Source organism: Triticum aestivum, chromosome 1B (assembly GCF_018294505.1).
Source record: "Triticum aestivum cultivar Chinese Spring chromosome 1B, IWGSC CS RefSeq v2.1, whole genome shotgun sequence".
NCBI classification, from domain to species: Eukaryota; Viridiplantae; Streptophyta; class Magnoliopsida; order Poales; family Poaceae; genus Triticum; species Triticum aestivum.
In genome coordinates this window covers 360,982,680-361,008,538 of record NC_057795.1, presented here as the reverse complement: position 1 = coordinate 361,008,538, position 25,859 = coordinate 360,982,680, and positions in this window count along the sequence as shown.

Here is a 25,859-nt window from a genome sequence, read left to right as displayed (position 1 = left end):
CTCGAGGAGCTCAGCTTTGAAGCTGGACGATGTCGCTCTCTGCCGCCATCCGCGCTCCGCCTCACGCCAACGCTGCGCCGCACCAGCTTCAGCTCCTGCTATCTTCCCCAGATTAATTCCGTGCCCGCCCTTATTCTCCCTCAACTCAAGCAGCTCGACCTCTTCGACGTTGTCATCTCGAAGAAGGCTATGGAGCACCTGCTCCGCAGCTGTACTGCGCTCGAGTACCTTCGTCTTGAGCAGATCCACGGGTTCATTAGCCTCCACACCGCCTCGACGAATCTCCGATGGATTTATGTGTCTTGCTGGCCCCGCAACAAGACATCAATTGGGAAGAGATCACTCCAGCTGTTCCACGTTATGGTCATTGAGAATGCGCCTTTCCTTGAGAGATTGCTTGTATCGGATCTAGAAGGTCCAACAAAAATCAGGGTCATTGATGCGCCAAAATTGACAGCGTTGGTGTACTCGTCTGCCAAATTCTCCGAACTCTTTATTAGATCCGTAATCGTTCAGGTACAACACTCATCTTCTTCTCCGTCTTCTTGAAATTCACATTTTTAAATTTCTTCTTGATGTATTTACGACCGTCTTCGAGAAAATGATTCCCACAAGCTTGACCCAGTCCATGCGCACAGTGAAGATCTTAGCACTAAAATCTATCGGCCCCAATCTGGATCAAGTTGTTGGATTCCTTACATGCTTTCCATGCACGGAGAAGCTACTCATCGAGGTGAAAGTTCTTTCCTATTAGTAAACAGTAATCACAACGTAGCTCAATTTTTTCGTAATTTTCCCAAATTACGATGACAAGTGTAGTGTTCAAAACTACATCTACGCACTGCACCGAAAGAAATGTTTTTAGTATTTTTTCTCACGTGATCACCTCCATCATTTTTATGCTGTACTACTATAGTAGCCTAGGCTAGTCATAGTGAAAAGTAACTTAGATTACTCCAGTAACTCTATGGTTACCCTAAGGGCAAGTACTACCTCCGTCCTGGTTTACTCTTCCAATTTTGTAGTATCAAAATTTTACCATAGATTTAACTGACAAAATGTTAATGCATGTCACTAAGAACTATATCGTTGGATTTGTATTTGAACATAATTTCAAATGGTGTAATTTTTAGTGACATGCATTGGCATTTTCTTAGGTAAATCTATGGTCAAAATTTTATACTAAATATGAGGTAGTATTCCCTCCATCCCAAAATTCTTGTCTTACATTTGTTTAGATACGGATGTATCTAACACTAGAATGTAACTAGATACATCCGTATTTAGACAAATTTAAGACAAGAATTTTGGGACGGAGGGAGTACAAAAGTGGGCTATGTAGGCCAAAACATGTGCCAAATTCACTTGTGATGCATTTGGCATTGATGCCCCTCCATTGCTCACCTGGTGCCCCAATCTGGAGCACCTACTTTGCTCTGGTGCCAAATTAACTCACGCAATGAAAAAACACTGCGTGGGAGAGAGAGAGGGCTGAGGCAATAAAAAAACACTTGTTTGGGAGAGTGAGAGGCTGGTGTAGTTGGTTTGATTGATTTGTTTATACATGTGGGTCTGTGTGCATAGCGGTGCCAACTCTCTCACATCGCGAGAGCGGTGCCAAAATCTTTTGATTTGACATCGATGCATATTATGTGGCATACTTTTGTGAAATATGGCATCAGCCACATAGTGGAAGGCAACAAATGCCCAAGCTCTTCACGTGCTCGTAGTTAAATGAGAGGAAATAGAAACAGAGAGAGAGAGAGAGGGAGAGAGAGAGAGAGAGAGAGAGAGTGAAAAAATATCACTAGCCAGCCAACCCTATCGTATGAGCGAATGATATTGGTACCTCTTGATGACACGACAATCTTATGCAGCCAGCTGCTCTAATATGTTATCTTCTTTTGCAGATAAAAAAAGACCCGAAAGTGAAAAATGTGCTACACTATAACAATCTCATCGAATGCCTTGATCTCCATCTTACAGAAATTGATTTGATCGACTACCGAGGCAGCACATCTGAGAAATTGGCCAGGTTCTTTGTTCTGGAGGCAAGTGTGCTCAAGGTAATGAGGTTTGGCGTTCTCTGGCGCAACAATGAATGGCGTGCTGATCACCGCAAGCATCTAAGCCTAAATAACAAAGTCTCCGCAGAAGCTGAATTTGTTTTTGAATGTCAGGACCCCGACTAAATGCCACATCGATCTAGCATGTAACACCTCATATCACTTTGCAGCCTCATGCACGGTATCCCCACGGGTGTCGCCTTACCTATGCCCGGGACCGTTTGCGCCTTTTGGCACACATATATGACAGTGTCGCTAGCATCCATATGATAAGGAGCCCAGGCTGACGTGGTTAGTCGTAAACCCAAAGTGGCACATACTTACAGGGGCAGGCATCCATGACCCAACATCGAACATGTCGTTCATCAGCAAGTGTATCCAGGCTGTAGCACTGGGCTAACATGACTCCGGTGAACCGGGCTGTAGCGGGCTAACAGAACTCCGGTATTCACCGCGTGACATTTCCCCGAAGGGACAGACACAGGAACGAAGAAGGACACATGCCGGCCAGCCTAAGTGTTCCGGAGCAGTAGCAAGCTACCATGGCTCAGTGGAAGCACTAGGAGACATTTCCCGGTAAGAGAGGCTGCTAAGGACTAGATAGTCAGATCCCACAGATACCAAGCATTTCAATAACATACACACAATATGCTCGATATGTGCAAATACAACATGGCATCACAACATGACTCTACAACTCAAGTATTTATTCAATAGGCTCCGAGGAGCAATATATTACAAACATGGGTCTCATGACCCAACACTCAGAGCATACAAGTCAAAGCACAAGCGGAAGCTTAACATGTCTGAGTACAGACATCTAGAAATGAAAAAGGCTGAGAAGCCTGACTATCTACTAGATCCTGCCGAGGGCACAAGATCGTAGCTGAGGTAACAAGCTAAACGTCGAAGTCCATGTGGAACTACTAGCGAGACTGAAGTCTCTCTGCAAAAACATAAATTAAGCAACATGAGTACAAATGTACCCATCAAGACTTACATCAGAACTAACTACATATGCATCATTATCAACAAAGGGGATGGTGGGGTTTAACTGCAGCAAGCCAGCTTTGACTCGGTGGCTATCCTGAACTACGACTACAAGTAACTCTTTTGAGGTGGCGCACACGAGTCCACATATTCACCATATCAATACACCACTATGGATCCGCTCCCGTCTCCCTACGAGAACGCCATCCATAGCACTCACACTTATCTTGCGTATTTTAAAGTATCCACTTTCACTTGTCTATGAACTGTACAGGCAACCCAGAAGTCCTTTACCGTGGACACGGCTATTCGAATAGATAATGTTAACCCTGCAGGGGTGTACTTCTTCACACACGCTCTCACCACTTATCGCCGTTTACACGACATGTACTCGGCAACCTTCAAGCGGAAGCCCAGCGAGGGTGTCGGCCACGACCTGACTAACCACACAAGTCTCTCGTCCAGGTTTATCGCCTATTCGGGTTCCATCCGCAAGGACATCCGGCCAGGGTGTCGCTCACGGCCCCAAACGATGTGAGCAGGGTTCCCAAGCCCACCATCCGGGTGCCACTTGGTACACCGTGCCACTGTGCCTAGTCTATCCCAAGCCCACCTGTACCGGGTGCCACTTGGTAGACTACTAACACTACCTACAAACACCAGAAACTAGTTGCAACTCCTGGACAGAGATCAAGTTGATTAATAAGCCGAGAGGGGCCGAGTTACCGGAACCCAATGTGTGGTAGTAACTGTTCATGGATCACAAACACAGAACTCAGTTCCTGAGGACGGCTTCAATGAGACAACCCACCATGTACTCCTACATGGCCTCTCACCGCTACCTTTACGAAATCGTGTTCACACACTTAGCTCTCAGCAGTAGGACATGTTCACCACACTCCAATTCATCCCCGATGAATCAGACCTGACTCAACTCTAAGCAATAGCAGGCATGACAAACAAGCATGAATGAGTAGGCACATCAGGGCTCAAACAACTCCTACTCATGCTAGTGGGTTTCATCTATTTACTGTGGCAATGACAGGTCATGCAGAGGATAAGGGGGTTCAGCTACCGCAGCAAGTAACATTTGAATCGTTGTTGTCCTAATGTAGTAAAAGAGAGCAGGAGCGAGAGAGTGGGATTGTATCAGAATGAACAAGGGGGTTTTGCTTGCCTGGCACTTCTGAAGATAATATAGCTCTTCATCGGTGTCATCGATCTCATCGTCGGAACCACGTCTACTGAGAGGGAACAATTATCGGCAACAGAGAGGAAACACAATCAATGCAATGCAACATTATGATGCATGATCATGACATGGCAACATGCTGGTGTTTTGAGCTAATGCAGCTAGCAACAAAGTTAAATGAAGTTGGTTTGAACCCTAAGTTCAAATCCAAACTCCATATGTGAAATTCAAATGCCATTTATATGATTTGTGCTAAACAGCAGCTATAAGTTGTTCTAACATGCATTAAAATGGTACAGATGGATAGATTGGATTTTTCTGATCATTTTTCGTATATAAATTATTTCATTTGGAGTTACGGTTGAATTTCTATGATTTTTAGAACTTTAGGACATTTTCTGGATTTTCCTGAATAAACTTAAATCCAGAAAATGCTTTACTGCATCAGCATGACATAGGTGTGACATCATCAAGTCAACATGGGCGGTCCAGGTCAAACCTGGCCAGTGGGGCCCACTGGTCAGTGACCCAGTGCTGCCTAGGTCACAGACAGGTGGGGTCAGGTCAACGCCCACATCAGCATATTCAAAATTGACACGTGGGCCCACTGTAATTAGATTAATCTTAATCTTACGTAGTTAGTCGATTAGTTAGGCAGTGGGGTCCGGCTGTCTGTGTCACTGTGGTTAGTTAACTAGGTGATTAAGCCCTAATTAAGCGGTCATGTTATCATCATCGGATCTACGCCGACGATGACCAAACCGACGGCGAGAGCTCGCCGGACTCGCGATAGGGACGGCAGCTCGACGCGCTGCTGGCACCAGGGGGGGCCTCTCGCTCGTCCGCATCCAAAGGACCGGACGGGAGGCCGCGGGGTGGCCGGAAACAACACCGACGGCGAGCTACGGCGGCAGCCGAAGCTTAGCCATGGCGGCGGAACTTCACTGGAGGGCGGTTTCGCGCGGAAGAGAGACGGAGAAGGGGAGGTGGCTCACTGCGGTTCCAGCAGAGGCGACGGCGAGGACGAGGGTGCACTGGACGGAGCAAATCGACGGTGGTGGTCATCGGCATCCGAGGAGGAGGAGGAGCCCGATGGCGATGTTGCTGTGCTTCCGAGGACGTGGGCTTCGGCGGGGAGAAGTGGGCGTGGGGCGAAGCTCGGGGGTACGTTTGGGAGACAAGGGGTAGCTGGTGGCCGTGAGGATGATGGATGGCGGCCATGGCTGCTCCCGACTGAGCTCAGGGACGAGCGATGGAGGGGAGGAGAGGGCAAGGGAAGGGGGAGGGATAGAGGGGATCGAGGGCGTCTCCAGGCGCGGGGACAGGGAGGGGGATGAGCCTCCAGCGCGAAGCAGGAGGTGGCGTCGACGCTCGCACGCATCCAGCACGCAGCTGCTTCGGTCGGCGGGGTCGAAGATGACTGGCATCTTGGGCCAGCTGGGCTGAGCCAGCTACAGTGCAGGTAGGCTGGGCCAGGTTAGTTTCCTTCTCTCTCAGTTTTCTGTTAATGTTTTTCTATTTTTCTGTAACTTCTGGGCTTTATTAAAAATACCAAAACGTTTCCAAAAACCCTGAAAAGATTTGTGGGCTCTTTTTGGAATATTTCCAACAACCCTCACTTAAGTTCAGAACTAATTGAGCATTTAAAATATTATATAGCATTTAAATGTCCAATTGCAAATAGCATATGATTTAATCCAGAGCCCAAATATGTCATGGAAAAATGTGCAACACCTCTGGTTAATGTTTCCAGCATTTTCTAGAAATGATGAACATTTTTGAAAACCATTTGGATTCACTGAGAATATTTTAGTTGAACCTAGTGGATTCCATTGATGCTAGGGTTTAGGCAATCCCCATTTCAGGTTTAACTGAAATTTAAACATGATGCACACATAAAGGGCTAGCCTAGTTGCATACCAGGACTAGGGATGTGACATTGAAACATCAAGTGGCCAGAGACTTGAAAACTTATTTGCCCATTAGTGACTTTTCAGGGCGGTGGATTTTAGTTTGTACGATAACGCTGCATCCACCTAAAGTAACGAAAGTTCTTACGTGAACTTCCTAGTAATTCCCTCTTCTTAGGTGCAGCATTACTCCTAACATTTGTAATATCAGTTTGAAACTTGTAATATTGCCGTGTCCTATTCCTGCGTTTTCAAAATCCTGCGAATCAAACAGGTCCTGAGTTGGTGATGATGTTGTGCCTCCCATCTTTCACCAGTAGCCGTCGGATCTAGATCTGACGCATACAAACCAAGCTTCTCCATTTTTGCAAAAAGATGCCCGTTGTCGGTGTCAAAACCGGCGGATCTCGGGTAGGGGGTCCCGAACTATGCGTCTAGGCGGATGGTTACAGGAGACAAGGGACACGATGTTTTACCCAGGTTCGGGCCCTCTTGATGGAGGTAAAACCCTACGTCCTACTTGATTAATATTGATGATGTGGGTATTACAAGAGTAGATCTACCACGAGATCAAGGAGGCTAAACCCTAGAAGCTAGCCTATGGTATGATTGTTGTTCGTCCTATGGACTAAAACCATCCGGTTTATATAGACACCGGAGAGGGCTAGGGTTACGCAGAGTCAGTTACAATGGTAGGAGATCTACATATCCGTATCGCCAAGCTTGCCTTCCACGCCAAGGAAAGTCCCATCCGGACACGGGACGAAGTCTTCAATCTTGTATCTTCATAGTCTTGGAGTCCGGCCGATGATGATAGTTCGGCTATCCGGACACCCCCTAGTCCAGGACTCCCTCAGTAGCCCCTGAACCAGGCTTCAATGACGACGAGTCCGGCACGCATATTGTCTTCGGCATTGCGAGGCAGGTTCCTCCTCTGAATAATTCATAGAAGATTGTGAACACCAGGGTAGTGTCCGGCTCTGCAAAATAAATTCCACATACCACCGTAGAGAGAATAATATTTACACAAGTTCAATCTGCTGACGTATTTTGTGGCGTGACGTCACACCACAACCAAGCCTTTACTCCAATTGTTTTTATTACACCACCTCAGCGCGTTTAGCGAAGCGGTTTCCTTGGCACGTCTTGTCGAAGCAGAGATCATGTTCCCCTTAGTCCGGGATTCCCATCAATACGGACGTGGGTAACCCAACCGCGCCATTTATTGCGGCGCTTGGGAGATAAGCGAGTTTTACCAGGTCGGTGGGGACGCATAGTTTCGTCCGCCCATATATAAGGGGATAAGGATCCACCTTTTTACCGACGCCTTCTTCCTCCTTTGCTTATCCATCTCCGCGTACTCGAGCTCCAGCGCCCAAGTCCGCACATCTCACCTCGACCTTCTCCAGCCATGTCCGGAGTGGGAGGCAAGTGGATGGCCTCCTCCGTTATGGAGGGGCACATCAAGAAGCTGCGCAGCGCCGGATATCTGTCCAGCGACATCGCGCACCGGCTCCCCGACGAGGGGCAACTCATACCCACCCCCGGGCCCCATGAGAGGGTGGTATTCCTTCCCCATTTCCTCTGCGGACTGGGCTTCCCACTCCACCCCTTTGTCCGGGGGCTCATGTTCTACTACGGCCTGGATTTCCATGATCTGGCCCCGAATTTCATCCTCAACATCTCGGCGTTTATCGTCGTGTGCGAGGCCTTCCTCCGCATCCGGCCCCACTTCGGCTTGTGGCTCAAGACCTTCAGTGTCAAGCCGAAGGTTGTGAAGGGCAGACAATCGGAGTGTGGAGGCGCCATGGTGGGCAAGATGCCCAATGTTACTTGGCTCGAGGGCACCTTCGTGGAAAGCATCAAGGGGTGGCAATCGGGGTGGTTCTACATCACCGAGCCGCGTGACCCTGAATGGGCAGCGGCCCCCGAATTCAGATCTGGCATCCCCATACGGCTCACCTCCTAGAAAGAGAGTGGCCTGACATGGGGCGATTCGGAGGAGCTGACCGGACTCCAAGCCTGCGTCCAAAAGCTAGTGAACAAGAAGCTCAAGCTTGTCAACGTAGTCCAGGTCATGCTCATCCGCCGGATTCTCCCGTGCCAACTTCGGGGCTTCAATATGTGGTAGTTTGATCCGCCGCAGCACCAGACTTTGAGCGGTCTCTTCGACACTACGTACGAAGATGCCTGGAGGGTGCTGTTTAAGGGTGCCGAGGCTCCCGCATCCGCGACCGAAGATCGCAGATTCAACTCGCAGCGTCCGGCTAGCGAGGTAAGCGATTTTGCCCTCTACGGGACACTTGTTTTCCATAGTTTGACTCTATGCGGGATCTAAACTCCCCTTCCTTTGACAGGACTGGCTGAAGAAGGCTGAACAGACTATCTGTCCGGCCCATTGCCAGAGGACCCAGCGGACGCCCACTTGACAGGGCTGCTGGCTCCGGCACCTCACGTGGTGCCAGAGAAGAAGGCCAAGAAGAAGGCCATGGGCACTCGGAAAAGTTCCCGTTTTCAGGTGTCATCGGACGATGACTCCGAGGCAGACTCCTCCCACAAAGGGCGAGGAGGAGAAAGAAGGCCTCTCCCCAGCGGGGGAGGGAAGAAAAGGAAGGCCTCCCTAGCGAGGGAGGCCGAAGGGTCCAAGAAGGGAAGGACTCTTCCCCCGGACTGCTCTGCCAACGCCGGCGATGACGACGAGGATTGGCCCCAAGGGCCAAGCCCCTGGCAAGATCGTAAGTATCCGGACTCCCGAATAACTTCAGGATTTTTCTTTTTCGCCACATGGTGTCCCTCTAATGCCGCATACAACCCTGCATTCCGCCCAAGGATGATTTTCCTGCTTCGTCGAGCGGGTCCTTGGGTGCGTCGGATATGGATTCCCTTCCGACCGCCTCCACCCCTCGTGATGCGGACGATGCCGAGGTGGGATCCCAGGAAGGGACCCGCCAGGAGGAGGAGGCGCCGGAGGTGCCGCAGGGCAACCTCCCGGACATTGCGCCGGACTCCGCACCGGAACCTGAAGTGGTTCCGGAGTCCAGCGGGCGGCCCCTTCGTAAGAAGGGCAAGACCGTGACGCCGGCGGCCTCCGTCTAACCGGAGGCACCGGATAGCTTACTAGAGGCGCTCAACGGCGCCTCCATCGAAGAGGAACACCGCACCGTCATGAGTGCGGTGATTCAGAAGGTTCAGCTCGCCAAAAGCGGGCTGACCGAAGCCTGCAGCAGCCTTCTAACAGGCTTTGAGGTAAGAATTTTAATATATGTAAAATAGTACCGCATAGACAGTAGCCCCTGATGCTTGGTTCGGTGTTCGGAAAGAAAAGCCAGACTGAGGATATAAAAAGATATACGCAGGAGTCATAAAAAATATGTCAATATGGGATTGCAGGCTGCGCTGCCGAGCTCTGCCGCACTGACTGCGGAGGTCAATGCTTTGAAGCAAAGCCTCAAGCGGTCCGAGAACGAGCTCGGCCGTGCCAAGAAGCAGCTCGAAGACAAGGAAGGTGAGTAACACCTTATTAAAGTTGTAACTTACAGAAAAGGATTTGGTTGCAAGAAGAATGACAAGGATAACGTGGGTATTGTAGGGCCACGAACGAGGTGGCGACCCTGAAGGAGGCGGTGTCTGCGGCCGAACATACTGCGGCCGCGGAGCGCACCGAGCGAGAGAAGCAGGAGGCGCGGGTGGCGGAGGTACAGCAAGAGCTCCAGGTTCTCGTGGAAAGACATGAGAGTTTGGAGCGCGACTCTAAGACTCGAGAGTCCGAGCTTGCATCGGCTCTTGAGAGTGCCAAAGCTGCTAAGGCCGAAGCCCACAAGGCCCTCCAGGAAATCGAGGCGTTGAAGAAAATAGCGGCGGGTAAGGCATTTTTCATGCAAAGCAAGCATGTGAATGTGAATTACCTATTACTTACCCGAATTCGGAGCTCTCCAGGAGCGTTCGCAGATCTGCCCCGCAGCGTGTCCGATGCTGCCGCTTTCTACAGGGCCGAGGAGGGAAGCTCGACGGAGAAGGTCTTCTGGTCTCAGTATGCTGAGGCCGGACATCCGGTGCCCCTTAGCGACCAGCTGAAGCAGCTGGTCGAGCTCCACAAGGTGGCCGAACAGGCCATGAAGGGCCTCGTAGTTCGACTGTGGCCCAAGGAGGCCATGCCTGGGAGCTACTTCGGCCTGGTGCGGTGGTTGGTGGATGCTTGTCCATGGGTTGAAGTCATCAAGCACTCCGCCTGTGTTGAAGGTGCCCGTCGGGCCCTTGCCCGTGCAAAGGTGCAATGGGGCAAGATGGATGCTGAGAAGCTTGTGACGGATGCGCCGCCGCTGGGCAAGGAGTATCGCACGCCCGAGATGTATTATAAGAGTGTCCTGAAGGGTGCCCGCATTATTGCGAGTGAGTGCTCCAAAGATGTAATATTTGAGTAGACTCGCATTTTGTTATCCTGTGCGCTGAAAACTTTGTTCATATGCGCTAAGCAACGTTTATTAATTTAAAATATTACCTTATGTGCGGCCGTTTATCAAATTTGAGAGATGGCAAGTCGTCGGCTTCAACCCCCATGCCACGAGTGCTGGGGTGTTCGGGATAAATTTCAGCACTCTTGTTCCCATTTTTGGGTCCATCTAGGGAGGCGCTCAACACAATGAACGAGGCAACCGGACTTATAATGCTTGAACACTCTCACTTAGCCATAGAATTCTATAATTTTAAATTTCGGTGAAGCCTCTAGTGTTCGGAAGGCCGAATTCGGGGCGCTATCCACGCCTGGGCCAGACAAAGCCGGTTCCTCGCTCTAAGCGGCATAAGTCTTTAGGGACTCGAAAAAAAACCCTCTCGAACAACGACCGGCTCTCGCCTCATCATGACGGTCAGTTTTAGCTTTCTCCACTGAGGCGCTCGCCCAGCTCAACTGGGGCGCAATCGCAGTGGTTCTCCCAGTGCTATCTTAGCCGATACAATGGAACGTAAGGTACCAAAACATGGGAGCCGGGCAAACCCAACTATTGACCCAAGACATGATTCAGAGCCGATGCATATAATGCTATAAGTTCGGGGTGCCGCACTTGTGAAAGTGTTCGGACTTATCACACCATAATGTGGGGAACTTAAGCCCCTGGTGTATTTAGCCGTACCAAAGTGTACGGGTGCAACATGTCGTAAATGAACATATGTATAAGAAAAAAATGCAATTATAAGCAAAAAGGTGCTGCATTGTTTTATTCAAGAAATACTGCTATGAATGCAGAATGATACAAATAGTGCGATAAGCAAGGGATGGGACTATTAAACATGTCCCCCTCCAGGGGTAGGCTGCGGAATGGTGTATAAAATAGATTTAATGCTCGTAATGGAGACCACCTGGATATTCGTCGTAGCCTCTCTCCTTCCCTGGCTGTTGCATCGTGAGTTCGGCAGGTCTACTTCCGGACAGGGCCTCTGATGAACGGAGTCCTGTGGGTAAGAGAAAAAAAAGAAGAAGGGAAAAAAAGAATGACACACTTGAGAGCCCCTGGTGTGGTTAAGCCGCATTCTGGGCCTATCGTGGTCGTGCCCCTCCCCCTATGCCCATGGTATCTCCAGAGCGTAATGATGTACGCGAAGGACCAGTCTTGCAATTTTGCAGGGGCTGGGGTTGGGGCCTCATTGCTACGCGTGCTCGGAACGTGCCAGGTGGTCTTGTTGTAGGTTACTCCGGGCGCGTTTAGCCGTGTCCGGTCGCTTAGCGGCCGGACTCAAGAATTGCCTTAAGAGGCTGCACTGTACTTCTGCCGCGAGAGCCACTGTATGTTCCTCCGTACGGAGAGAGCGTTCCGTGTTTCCGTTGACCGTGATGACTCCTCGAGGGCCTGGCATCTTGAGCTTGAGGTATGCGTAGTGTGACACCGTGTTGAACTTTGCAAACGCGGTACGTCCGAGCAGAGCATGATAGCCGCTGCGGAACGGAACTATGTCGAAGATTAACTCCTCGCTTCGGAAGTTATCCGGGGATCCGAAGACCACTTCCAGTGTAACTGAGCCTGTACAATTGGCCTCTACACCTGGTATGACACCTTTGAAGGTCGTTTTGGTGGGTTTAATCCTTGAGGGGTCTATGCCCATCTTGCACACTGTATCCTGATAAAGCAGGTTCAGGCTGCTGCCGTCGTCCATCAGGACTCTGGTGAGGTGAAATCCATCGACGATTGGGTCTAAAACCAATGCGGCGAATCCTCCATGGCGGATGCTGGTGGGGTGGTCCCTTCGATCAAAAGTGATTGGGCAGGAGGACCATGTGTTGAACTTCGGGGCGACTGGCTCCATCGCGTATACGTCCCTGAGTGCACGCTTCCGCTCCCTCTTGGGTATGTGGGTTGCGTATATCATGTTCACCGTCCGCACTTGTGGGGGGAAACCCTTATGTCCTCTATTGTTCGGCGGTCGGGTATCTTCCTTGTCATCGCTATGCAGACCCTTGTCATTGTTTTCGGCAATTAGCTTTCCTGCCTGCTTGAATACCCAATAGTCCCTGTTGGTGTGGTTAGCTGGCTTTTCGGGGGTGCCGTATATCTGGCACGAGCGATCGAGTATTCGGTCCAAATTGGACGGGCCCGGAGTAGTTCTTTTGAATGCCTTTTTCCGCTGACCGGGTTTGGAGCCTCTGAATCCGGCATTGACTGCCGTATCCTCATTATTGTCGCCGTTAATGCGGCGTTTGTTCTTGTTGCGACGTGACCTGCCATTGCGGTCCTTGGTATCTGGACTGCCAGAATTTTTGCTGAGGTTGTTGCTGCGGGCTAGCTAGCTGTCCTCTCCTGCGCAGAAGCGGGTCATGAGTGATGTGAGGGCTGCCATGGATTTCGGCTTTTCCTGTCCTAGGTGCCGGGCAAGCCACTCATCGCGGATGTTATGTTTGAAGGCCGCGAGGGCCTCCGCATCCGGACAGTCGACGATTTGATTTTTCTTAGTTAAGAACCGTGTCCAGAATTGTCTGGCCGATTCGTCTGGCTGCTGAATTATATGGCTTAGGTCGTCAGCGTCTAGTGGTCGCACGTACGTGCCCTGGAAGTTATCAAGGAATGCGGCTTCCAGGTCCTCCCAACACCCAATTGATTCTGCTGGCAAGCTGTTAAGCCAATGCCGAGCTGGTCCTTTAAGCTTGAGTGGGAGGTATTTGATGGCGTGAAGATCATCACCGTGGGCCATGTGGATATGAAGGAGATAGTCTTCGATCCAAACCGCGGGGTCTGTTGTGCCATCATAGGATTCAATATTCACGGGTTTAAACCCTTCGGGGATTTGATGATCCATTACTTCATCTGTGAAGCATAGTGGGTGTGCGGCGCCTCTGTATTGGGCTATATCACGACGAAGCACAAACGAGCTTTGTCTACTGTGTTCGGCCCGGCCGGACTTGCTGTGTCCGGCGCGACGGTTGTCGTCACGTATCATGGGGCGCCCACGCGATCCGTAGATCGATCTTGATTGTCTTGCCTTATCCTCCAATATATCTCGCAAGTCCAGAGCGTTCCCCTGTGGCTTTGTGCTTTTCGAGCGATGCCGGGGTACGGTTCTAGCAGAGGGCCTAGAGGCCTCTCTGTCGCGGCCACGAGGTGGTCGGTCAGCCGTATTGTGCGCTGGTGATGCAGGTTTATATGCCTCCTCCTCTAATCGGGGGAGCAGCTTGCGTTTGGGGTAGCTTTTGGAGGGGCGTTCGAGCTCATGCTCTTCGGCCGCAAGGACTTCAGTCCATCTGTCGGCTAGCAGATCTTGATCAGCTCTAAGCTGTTGCTGCTTTTTCTTGAGGCTGTTTGCCGTGGCCATAAGCCTGCGTTTAAAACGCTCTTGTTCGACGGGATCCTCAGGCACGACAAATTCGTCGTCGTCGAGGCTTGCCTCGTCTCCGGAGGGAGGCATGTAATTATCCTCTACCTCTTCGTCTGCCGCTCTCTCATGAGGGCTGGCTTCTCCGTCCTCCTGTGCTGAATCTTGCTGGAGGGGGTTGTCTTCGGCACTGTCTGGGGTATTATTATCTCCGGTGCCGGAATCTCCATTCTTGCTGTGGCGGGATTTAGAGCGGCGCCGCTGACGCGGCGCTTGGGCTGTTTTTGGAGGGGTCATCCTCCGCTGTTCCTCGCCATTCCCATCCTTTGGGATATCCACCATGTATATGTCATATGATGAGGTGGCTTTCCAGTGCCCAGTAGGCGCTGGTTCTTGGTCGTCTCCGGCATCGTCGTCCATACCGTCGATGTCTTCGGAGTCGAAGTCTAGCATGTCGGTTAGATCGTCGACAGTGGCTACTAAGTGGGTGGTGGGTGGGCTTTGAATTTCTTCGTTGTCCGCATCCCAACCGTCCTGACCGCAGTCCGGCCAGGGCTCTCCTGATAACGAGAGATACTTTAGCGAACTCAAGATGTCGCCGAAAGGTGAGTGTTGAAAGATGTCCGCAGCGGTGAACTCCATGATCGGCGCCCAATCGGATTCGATTGGAGGGGGCGCGGGAGGTTCGGAGTCCGGCGAGGAGTCCGGCACCTCGGAGTCACGAGCTTCACGAGGGACAAGGTCAGTGTTCGGCTCCATCGCCATAGAGGTTGCAGCCCCCGAGGCGGTGTCTAGCCACCCGTCCTCGATCTGCGCAGCCGGCTCCGAATCGAGGGTCGGAGCGGGCTCGTGTGCGGCCTCCAGGGCACTGTCCGGCTGCAGAGCTAAATCATGCCCATCGTGACAGTGCGGCGCGCTCGGCTGTGGCTCGAATCCATTGAAGATCAAGTCTCCGCGGATGTCAGCCGTGAAGTTCAGACTTCCAAATCTGACCTGACGGCCAGGGGCGTAGCTTTCGATCTGCTCCAGATGGCCAAGCGAATTGGCCCGCAGTGCAAAGCCGCCGAATACGAAGATCTGTCCGGGGAGAAAAGTCTCGCCCTGGACTGCGTCGTTGTTGATGATCGAAGGAGCCATCGAGCCTATCGGTGACGACACAGAGAACTCTCAATGAAAGCACCAATGTCGGTGTCAAAACCGGCGGATCTCGGGTAGGGGGTCCCGAACTGTGCGTCTAGGCGGATGGTAACAGGAGACAAGGGACACGATGTTTTACCCAGGTTCGGGCCCTCTTGATGGAGGTAAAACCCTACGTCCTGCTTGATTAATATTGATGATGTGGGTATTACAAGAGTAGATCTACCACGAGATCAAGGAGGCTAAACCCTAGAAGCTAGCCTATGGTATGATTGTTGTTCGTCCTATGGACTAAAACCATCCGATTTATATAGACACCGGAGAGGGCTAGGGTTACATAGAGTCGGTTACAATGGTAGGAGATCTACATATCCGTATTGCCAAGCTTGCCTTCCACGCCAAGGAAAGTCCCATCCGGACACGGGACGAAGTCTTCAATCTTGTATCTTCATAGTCTTGGAGTCCGGCCGATGATGATAGTTCGGCTATCCGGACACCCCCTAGTCCAGGACTCCCTCAGTAGCCCCTGAACCAAGCTTCAATGAGACGAGTCCGGCGCGCATATTGTCTTCGGCATTGCAAGGCGGGTTCCTCCTCTGAATAATTCATAGAAGATTGTGAACACCAGGGTAGTGTCTGGCTCTGCAAAATAAATTCCACATACCACCGTAGAGAGAATAATATTTACACAAGTTCAATCTGCTGACGTATTTTGTGGCGTGACGTCACACCATAACCAAGCCTTTACTTGAATTGTTTTTATTACACCACCTCAGCGTGTTTAGCGAAGCGATTTCCTTGGCATGTCTTGTCGAAGCAGAGATCGTGTTCCCCTTATTCCGGGATTCCCATCAATATGGACGTGGGTAACCCAACCGCGCCATTGATTGCGGCGCTTGGGAGATAAGCGAGTTTTACTAGGCCGGTGGGGACGCATAGTTTCGTCCGCCCATATATAAGGGGATAAGGATCCACCTTTTTACCTACGCCTTCTTCCTCCTTTGCTTATCCATCTCCGCGTACTCGAGCTCCAACGCCCAAGTCCGCACATCTCACCTCGACCTTCTCGAGCCATGTCCGGAGCGGGAGGCAAGTGGATGGCCTCCTCCGTTACGGAGGGGCACATCAAGAAGCTGCGCAGCGCCGGATATCTGTCCAGCGACATCGTGCACCGGCTCCCCGACAAGGGGCAGCTCATACCCACCCCCGGGCCCCATGAGAGGGTGGTATTCCTTCCCCGTTTCCTCCGCGGACTGGGCTTCCCACTCCACCCCTTTGTCCGGGGGCTCATGTTCTACTACGGCCTGGATTTCCATGATCTGGCCCCGAATTTCATCCTCAACATCTCGGCGTTTATCGTCGTGTGCGAGGCCTTCCTCTGCATCCAGCCCCACTTCGGCTTGTGGCTCAAGACCTTCAGTGTCAAGCCGAAGGTTGTGAAGGGCAGCCAAGCGGAGTGCGGAGGCGCCATGGTGGGCAAGATGCCCAACGTTACTTGGCTCGAGGGCACCTTCGTGGAAACCATCAAGGGGTGGCAATCAGGGTGGTTCTACATCACCGAGCCGCGTGACCTTGAATGGGCAGCGGCCCCCGAATTCAGATCTGGCATCCCCATATGGCTCACCTCCTGGAAAGAGAGTGGCCTACCATGGGGCGATTTGGAGGAGCTGACCGGACTCCAAGCCTGCGTCCAAAAGCTAGTGAACAAGAAGCTCAAGCTTGTCAACGTAGTCCAGGTCATGCTCACCCGCCGGATTCTCCCGTGCCAACAACGGGACTTCAATATGTGGGAGTTCGATTCGGCGCAGCACTAGACTTTGAACAAGCTCTTCGACACTACGTATGAAGAGGCCTGGAGGGTGCTATTTAAGGGCGCCGAGGCTACCGCATCCGCAACCGAAGATCGCGGATTCAGCTCGCAGCGTCCGGCTAGCAAGGTAAGCGATTTTACCCTTTACGGGACACTTGTTTTCCATAGTTTGACTCTATGCGGGATCTGAACTCCCTCTCCTTTGACAGGACTGGCTGAAGAAGGCCGAGCGGACTAACTGTCCGACCCCTTTGCCAGAAGACCCAGCGGATGCCTGCTTAATGGGGCTGCTGGTTCCGGCACCCCACGTGGTGCCGGAGAAGAAGGCCAAGAAGAAGGCCACGGGCACTCAAAAGAGTTCCCTTCTTCAGGTGTCATCGGACTCATCGTTCGATGACTCCGAGGCGGACTCCTCCCATGAGGGCGAGGAGGAGAAGAAAGAGGCCTCTCCCCAGCGGGGGGAGGGAAGAAAAGGAAGGCCTCCCCAACGAGGGAGGCCGAAGGGTCCAAGAAGGGAAGGAATCTTCCCCCGGACTGTTCCGCCAACGCCGGCGACGACGACGAGGATTGGCCTTCAAGGGCCAAGCCCCTGGCGAGATCGTAAGTATCCGGACTCCCGAATAACTTCATGATTTTTCTTTTCGTCACATGGTGTCTTTCTAATGCCGCATACAACCCTGCAGTCCGCCCAAGGACGATCTTCCCGCTTCGTCGAGCGGGTCCTTGGGTGGCTGGCCCACCTATCATACAGCCAAAGGCAGGTGCAATAGAGGGCCGAGGAGTAGTACAAAATCCTACACACCTACACACACTAACCAAGGGCAAGAGTGTTCACTCGAATTGCAAGATCAGTTGACTAGTAGAAGCTAAGCTAGACCCATGGAGGCGATGAGCGCGAGCATCAGCCGGCTGTGCCAGATGGTCCACGATGCCGGCCTGCAGCTCGGCAACGAGGAACGTCTCTAGGTATTATTGCTTGAGGCCGGCAGGGCGAGGGGCCGCTTGGACGACAACTTCGTCTCCTTGTTCGACGAGGTCCTCGTTGGTTTCCTCGAAAAGTTCACCATCGTCAAGAAGCTCGCGGACGACTTTGACGTAAGCCTTCAGCCGACGCGCCCAGGCTCTGTGATGCCCGCCACCCTCAACAGCCACTATGGTGACAACCTCTTCAATGCACTGGTGGGCCTGCGACTGCCCGCCGTCGCGCCGGAGAATGTCCACCTTGAGGTCGCGCTTGCCGCGCAGCGCCTGGCGCAGCAAGACACCATGGACATAATCACCCACGTCTACGCGCATGCAAGAGGAGGATGATAGGACGCTGGCCTTCTTGGACCGCAGGGCAACCTTGGACGCACTATTCAGAAGCACGTTGAGCTCGCCGCCAACGCCGCTGCTCCTCACACGTCGGTTGGTGACCCGGCGCACTAGGGCGTGAGGATGTCGTTGATGGATCCGTATGTATTTTTATCTTTCCGTCAAATCCATGTAGTAGTATATGATACTACAGTAATTATCTTACCTTTCGCATCAACTTCATAATTTTCGTACATACTCCATGCATGAATGGCGCCGGAACCAAACTTCTCATTACTCTAGGCAAAATCGTTATTTTCTATCTATCGATCGTGCCATGGAGCAGAACCAAATTTTACAAGTTACGAGTTCAAAAGGAAAAGCCTGCCGTGTTTGCGTCACACCCCCACACGGTTGGTCCGGCACGCCGCTCAAGCGGGAATGCGTGTAGTGTTGCATTTTCACTTACAAGTGGGACCGTAGTTGAGCAAACCGACTATCGGCAAATCCCCACCCCGCCCACCGCGCGATGGCTGAGAAAACAGGAGGGAGAAGAGATGGCTGTAACATAGACTCCAAGAAAATTGGTGTCGGATGGGACTCGTGTGGGTGGCGTGTGCCGTAGTGCTAGACGTGAATGCTAGTTATGGCCCATGCCACCCCACTATATCGAGCCTATATCGAGGTACAGTATGTAGAACAAATTTCCTGCAGTCCGTGCTCAACACTCCTCTATCTCTCTTCTCAGCCAGCCAGCGGACGCGCGGAGCCTATCGTCTGTTTGCTCACATGCGGTCCCACATGTCAGTGAAAATGCAAGCGGACCCACTGAACCTGCACATCTTTCACCTCGATGTGCTGGTGATGGAAAACAAATCCAAGAAAGATCTTCGGTGGCCGCTTTTGGAGTTACTCAAGAGTAGTAAGATTCTATTTACAGTTTAACCCAAGATGCACATCTCGTGGCTTCAACTACCACTCTATTTTCTTTCATGACACGACCTGGATGCTGGATGTCCCATGTGTCGGCAAAAGGAGGAAGAACCCGACCAAATCTTCGGTTGTGCTCTCGGATTAGACTAGTTGTGCTAACTTAAAAATTTTATTGTGTACTCCCTCCGTTCCAAAATACTTGACTTCCATTTGTCCAAAAATGGATGTACCTATATACTAAAACATGTCTAGATACATATATATTTTGACAAATAGAAGGCATGTATTGTGCAACGGAGGGAGTAGAATGGATGCAAGTTTTTGTATTGGGAAGAAGAGTAGATGCATATATTGATAGAGCACTATTTAGTAGATGTTCTATCACTTTTAGCTAGCACAGAGGCTATAGATGAGATTAGTGCACTTGTTGATACTCCTACTTGGTATGCGTGTTGCTGCTTAGACACAGAGAAAAACGGACCGGAGGGAGTACTAGAATAGAGGCTAGACATGAGACTAGATGCGAGGAAGCAACGTCTACTTCTTTACACTCGAAGAAGAAAGAAGCACGCAAGATCGAGCCTCCGCAGATCAACAATGAATGCATCGAGAAGGCACTAATCCAACTTACAGGAGTAGTAAAATGTATTCTTGTGGTTCTTGTTTTCTTTGGTCTTGCTTTTCTAGTCAAAATTATCGTTGGAGTTCATGCAAAACGGAGGTCCGTTTGGTGTCGTGTGTTGCAGTTGGCCTTACAAGTGGGACCGCAGTTAAGGAAACCGGCTATCGGCAAACCCCCACCTCGCCCACCGTGCAATGGCTGAGTTAGAGAAACAATGAGGTTGAAGAGATTGCTCTAGCACGGACTCCAAGAAATATGATGTCAGATGGAAGTCGTGCTGGTGGCGTGTGCCATACTCCTGGACGTGAATGCTTGTTCTGGCCCATGCCACCCTACTACTCCTACTAGTTAGTACTATATAGTACTACTAGTATCGAGGATTCGAGGTGCTAGTTACATAGTATAGTATGGCTACAGTAAAAACACCCGCACGACGCGCAAAGCATGTGAAGCTAGTACAAATAGTGTACTACTATTGTTGATTGGCCCCATCCGATAACCTGTTGCAATGCACGTACAATTATGTATTCAGAAAATATTTTTTTTGCCTCGTCGCACCACTCACTCACAGAAGCAACTCGAAAGCCATTCATAAATTTAGTAAGTTTATCACAGGCATATCATTTTATTACATACAACAGATCATCAACCCACATCGACAACGAGGATACATTATAAATACTAAAGTTTTCACCACACAACAAATAACAAGCAATGAAATGAACTTCAACTCAACCATTCCTCAGCGTTGGAAACACTTGCTTTGAACCACAAGTGATTCTCTGGGACGGGCCATCCATTGTCGATCTGGAGACCAACGCAGGACTGATCATCCAGGCTGAAGCGGCCTACTATATCAGTACCAGGGTAGGGAACCACCCAAATGTCCGAGGTATAGACACAGTTGCTTCTCATAAATGGTAGTAACATTGTGTCAACAGCAGTTGGATCGCCTTTCACCATCATTGGATAGTTTTGTCCAAGGAAGAGCGAGTTTTCTCCAAGACTATCAATTCTGTACCAGGGAGAAGGAGTTGGCGCTAGCACACTAGTATCCATCCCGAATACCATGCAACGGGTGTTGGAATAGGTCCGGAGAGTGCGACCATGGGAGACTACACCTGCTTCCTTAGCAGTAACATCATCAGTGGGCTGTATACACACGAGAAGAGGTGATCCATCGGAATTAGTTGCCAGGCGCCAAATAGTATATGGGCGCTGCTCGTCCTCATGCTCGTGATCATCACCATCATCATCTCCCCCTTGGTTATAAAAATCTTCAAGTATAGGTGGTGGAATGTTCACAGGACCTTGGAAACACAAGAAGAAGGTTAATTAGTAAGGCTGGCCATAGTGGGGGTAACATAAGTAGTATCATGCACTTGGGACTCGCAAACATGCTTATGTGGCAGGCAATTAAGGAAGAGAGAGATGGTTATAGTAACATAGGTAGATACCGTAACATAATAAATGTGATGCTACTATGTGTCATGCATGGCAATAAATGAGACCACATATGATACTAATCTAAGATACTATGCACTATAGAGGTAGTAACATAAACTAGTAACATATGCATGTTACTAGTCTAAGTTACTCCCCACTATGACCAGCCTTGCTAACCCGCATGCATGTGGATGAAACAATTATAATTACGGTGGAAGACAAACATACCGAAACAACGAGGATGCCATGCAAAAATAGTGCCACGAGTGGTGGCAGCAAACACAAGGCCCTCGTATTGAATTGCATCACAATACTCATCCGTGTACAGAAACTGATTTTTGAGCAATATCCATCTAGTCAAACCACTGACGACGGCAACAAGCCTGTCAAAGATAGCAACAACTTCATAGTTGTTGTAATTCCAAGAGCGGTTGGGGACTCAAGAGATTGCTATCTTCCGTAGAAGACAATCACCATGATTGTATTTGAACGTGGGTACAATACCGGTGTGCTCAACCTTTGGGCAGTCTGCTGAGATTTTTGGAAGTGGAACCCGGTCACGAGTGTACACATTCACAAGTTCCCACTCGCAGTTGGACCCAATGTAAACAACCCAATCTCCATTTGCGCCTGCCCAAGCCTTGCCCTCAAGCGATGGCATCTTAACATCATACGTATCATTATCAAGCGGCATCAACTTGCACAGGGCGAGGTCTCCGCCGTGACGACGCCAGTCATCAGGGTCACGGCGAAGAAGATAGGGGAGATCAAACCGCTCCTTGACTCTTGGGTTCCTTGTAATGATGTTATTAGTTGAGTCGAGAATGGGCTTGAACGAACCTGCCATGCTAGCCGAGGTGATGATGTCACACCGATTAATGAGTTCCTCCACCACGTCATCTTTCAGATCGGGGCAAGAATAACGGGGTCGTTTCCGTCCTGTTCCCTCCATGGAGAAGACGATCGAACAATGGCAGAAGAAAGGGTGAAGGGCTGAAGGAAAATGGAGGAGGGAGAGGAAGAGCGTGCGACAGCAGTTCCAAATCGAGAGGGAAAGGCGAAGAGTCGGTGGACGGTTGCCAGTTTGCCACGGTTCACGAAGGGGCGCCCCGACCTACACGTCGGTTCGGAAATACTCCTACTACTCACTGTCGTCTCACTGATATGTGGAACGGGACCACATGTCAACGAGACATGGTGTGTAATTTCTCGTGCAAAATGCGATCTGGCCGCGTTGGCCCGAGGTGCCGCATTAGTTATCGGCCTTTATTTTTTTAATGGCGCACCGTTCAGTTTTGAAGCACGACTAGCTGGTACTGTATGTAGAGAAAATATAAACTACTCTACCACTACTCCACCTCCAGTACTAGTAGTATAAAGAAGATATATAGGCTGGAGCTTCAGCGCTTTCTTGCCAAGGGCTGCCCACTTGCTTCTCACACTACCACCCTCTCTCCAGATCTAAAAAACACGGCCCCTCTCTCCCTCCTCACCGGTGGTCATAGATCCGCCGGGGAAGAAAAGGACGTGCAGCATTGACGCACTCGTCGTCGGCGAGCGAGGTCACGCACTGACAACAAGGCTGTCCTCTCAGACCTAGCGCCCGCGCGGGATCGCTGCCGTAGTGTGTGCGGAGGACGACGACCACGAGCGAAGCCACTTCCCGCCGACCCTCAGGTATGCTACCTCTTTTCGAACCATACCCTTGTTCTATTGCCCCATCTGGCACGTCGTTGCATGTGGATCTTTTTCCACTCCACCATCTTCCCAATTTGCTATCCTCTGCTCTGCTGGCCACGCAGACGAAAACCATAATTTGCACTATTAAAGGAAACCCTACTTCATGCAGACTAATGCATGTCTGGGTTGAATAAGGAAAGGAAGGGAGACTGTACTGTCCAAGAGAGTAGGCATCGAACCCGCATCTAGGTTGAAAAGGGGAAAATCAGTAGCTAAGGAACGAGTCTCGTGTCTCTTGGTTGAAGAAGGGTAGAAAGGCATGACAACGCAATAGAGAATGACCAGGTCGATCGGTTTGTTGTCCTCACATAGGAAAAAGGTGGCTAAAGAGAACAAAAATGGGACGTAATCCACATATGCTGTCTGGATATTTGTTGCTCTGGGCAACCATACCTCCCTCACCACTCTGCGTCCGTGGAGGTATATCGTACTGGTGCGCCCACTGTCCGAATGGGCCTCCCATGCTCTTATTGCCACTTTTTTGCTGTTAGTATAACGCCAGCAGTCAAGTCAAGCAATTTTATAACCTTCAGATTTTTGCACTGTTAATGCTGATGGATTACATACCTCACTTTCATGAGATAAGTTAATTTTTTTGTACAGTGTCACCAAAATGCCAAGGCGCTGATGTCATTTTATTTTGGTTAAACTGCACAGACAATTATGAAGACAAGAGGAAAGGTCAAGAGTGGGCACCTCCTCCTCCGGCTGTTCTCTTGATTATCAAGAGGAAAGATCAAGTTTTTATGTTTGATCGATTATCAAGATTGGGATAGCAATTTTTAAGGTCCCCCCGAGTTCGAAATGATATTTACCTTGGAGGTACATGGTTTGCAATTTTTTTATACTGTCATTAGTTAATAATGCTAGTTACCTTCAGACTTTTGTATTTGGTTTAATGCTCATGCACAACTAGTATACTAATGCTGAAACTTATTACCTTTACATTTTGTATTGTTAATTCTTATAGAAACCTTCCAGTGCTAGAGTTTATTGAAATCTGTTCAGTAAAACCATTGTACTGTACCCTGTAATAAACTAACTACTCTACTGTTGCACTAGCCACTGGATTAGTGTATATTTGTAGTATTCGAATGGTGTTGCATTAGCGTATGGACATAAATAAAGTATGGCAAGCTTTCCCAGACATGTGCTCAAGAAAACTACTACCTGTTTTTCTAAATACTAGACGTTTGGGTACTTTAAATTGAACCGCGAAAACGTCTTATATTAAGGAACAGAGGGTGTAGAGTTCACTCAAATTATCCCGGTAAAGCTAGTCACACCTTTGTTAAAATTAATGTTCATTATGTTATCGGAGGAGGTCTGTATGTTTGTCTCTAATGCCTGTCTACTACATACCCGACATCATGATGTAATGTTAAGTCATTTCCTTTTGTACAGTGTAACTAAATTGTCAAGGCGGTGATGGCATTTTATTTTAGTAGAACTGCACAAAATTTGCTTAAAAGAAGAGGAAAGGTCAGGAATGGCTCAGTTTTTCAGAAAAAAACTATGTATGCCTTCCTGACATCAGCCGCTGTTGCTTTATTTATTCCTTCAAACAGGTGGTTAGAAACAGTCTTGCTACCTTTTCCCATTAAGAAATTGGAATGCTTATATTTGTGAGTCTATGCTTCAACTAGTGCCACTTTTATAGTAATCACACTTTCAATATCTATGCAAACAGGGATGCTCGATTTTAGTGGAGCTGCACAAAAAGTCCAACTGGTTCAACATTAGGAGCATGTTTTTTTCCAAACCTTTATATCCAATTGGTGGCACTATGAGCTGTTCATTACGAAGGTACATGGTTTGCTACTATCTTGCTACTCTTTTTGTACTGTCATTAGATAGTAATACTAGTGGTTTGCATGTGAATTTATTGGCAGGGTGGACCTACATTGGAGGTGCAGGACAGGATTCAATGATTGGATGCTCAATTTCGGTTGTATCGATTTCACCTCTTCCATCACTGCGAACATGGTGTGGTATATGTTTACTAGCTGCTTGATATTTGTGCAGACAGAGATGTCTGCCCGTTGCTATTTGGCAAACAAACAAAGTGTCCGCAATTTTGGTTGAACTGCACAAGAGAATAGTATAGTCACTGCATGCAGTGCCATTTGAAAATAGACACAAAGATTGGATAGTCACTTCATGGACTGCAGAAAAGTAGTACTGTACTATTTACTGGCCAACAGTTGGTGCTTCATTGCTTTGGTCTGATTATACAATGGGCATCATTTTCCCTAAGTTAAAGTTTGTATTCCGAAAATAGTCTCGCGGTGTGATCGAGAGAAGACCAAATCATATTGCAGTGGATGTTCCTCCATCATGTGTGGTTCATTCTCATGGTTCCAGCTGTTGGTGAAACCACTTACGTTTGCAAGAGGAATTGTAGACTTCACAAACAAATTTGTCTTTCAGTCTGTACTGAATGTTGGCCAAGAGAAGCATCCATGTTAGTAGGAAGAACAGATGTTTTTTCTAGATCTTTGCTTTTGGAGCTACATATTTGTATATGATCTGTGAATCATTGAGATGCATTAACATGTTGATCTTATGTATGGGAATCGTACTAGTTAGTTTTAGTTGCGACGCAAGATCCGAAGTGGCTGATCTTTGCTTTTGGAGCTACATATTTGTATATGATCTGTGAATCATTGAGATGCATTAACAGTTACTTATTTCTGTTTGCTCAGTGTTTACAAGTTACTGATCGATCACTAGCTAGCCTACAAATGCGCACCTGGCAGTTTTATTTGCGACGCAAGATGCGAAGTGGCAGTTTTTTGAATAAAAAATGCCTACCTCTAAAGAAACTGACAAGCTACACTATCAATCCTACACGGATAAAAATGCCTACCTCTGAAGAAACTGACAAGCTACACTATCGATCCTACATGGATAAATAGCGTAT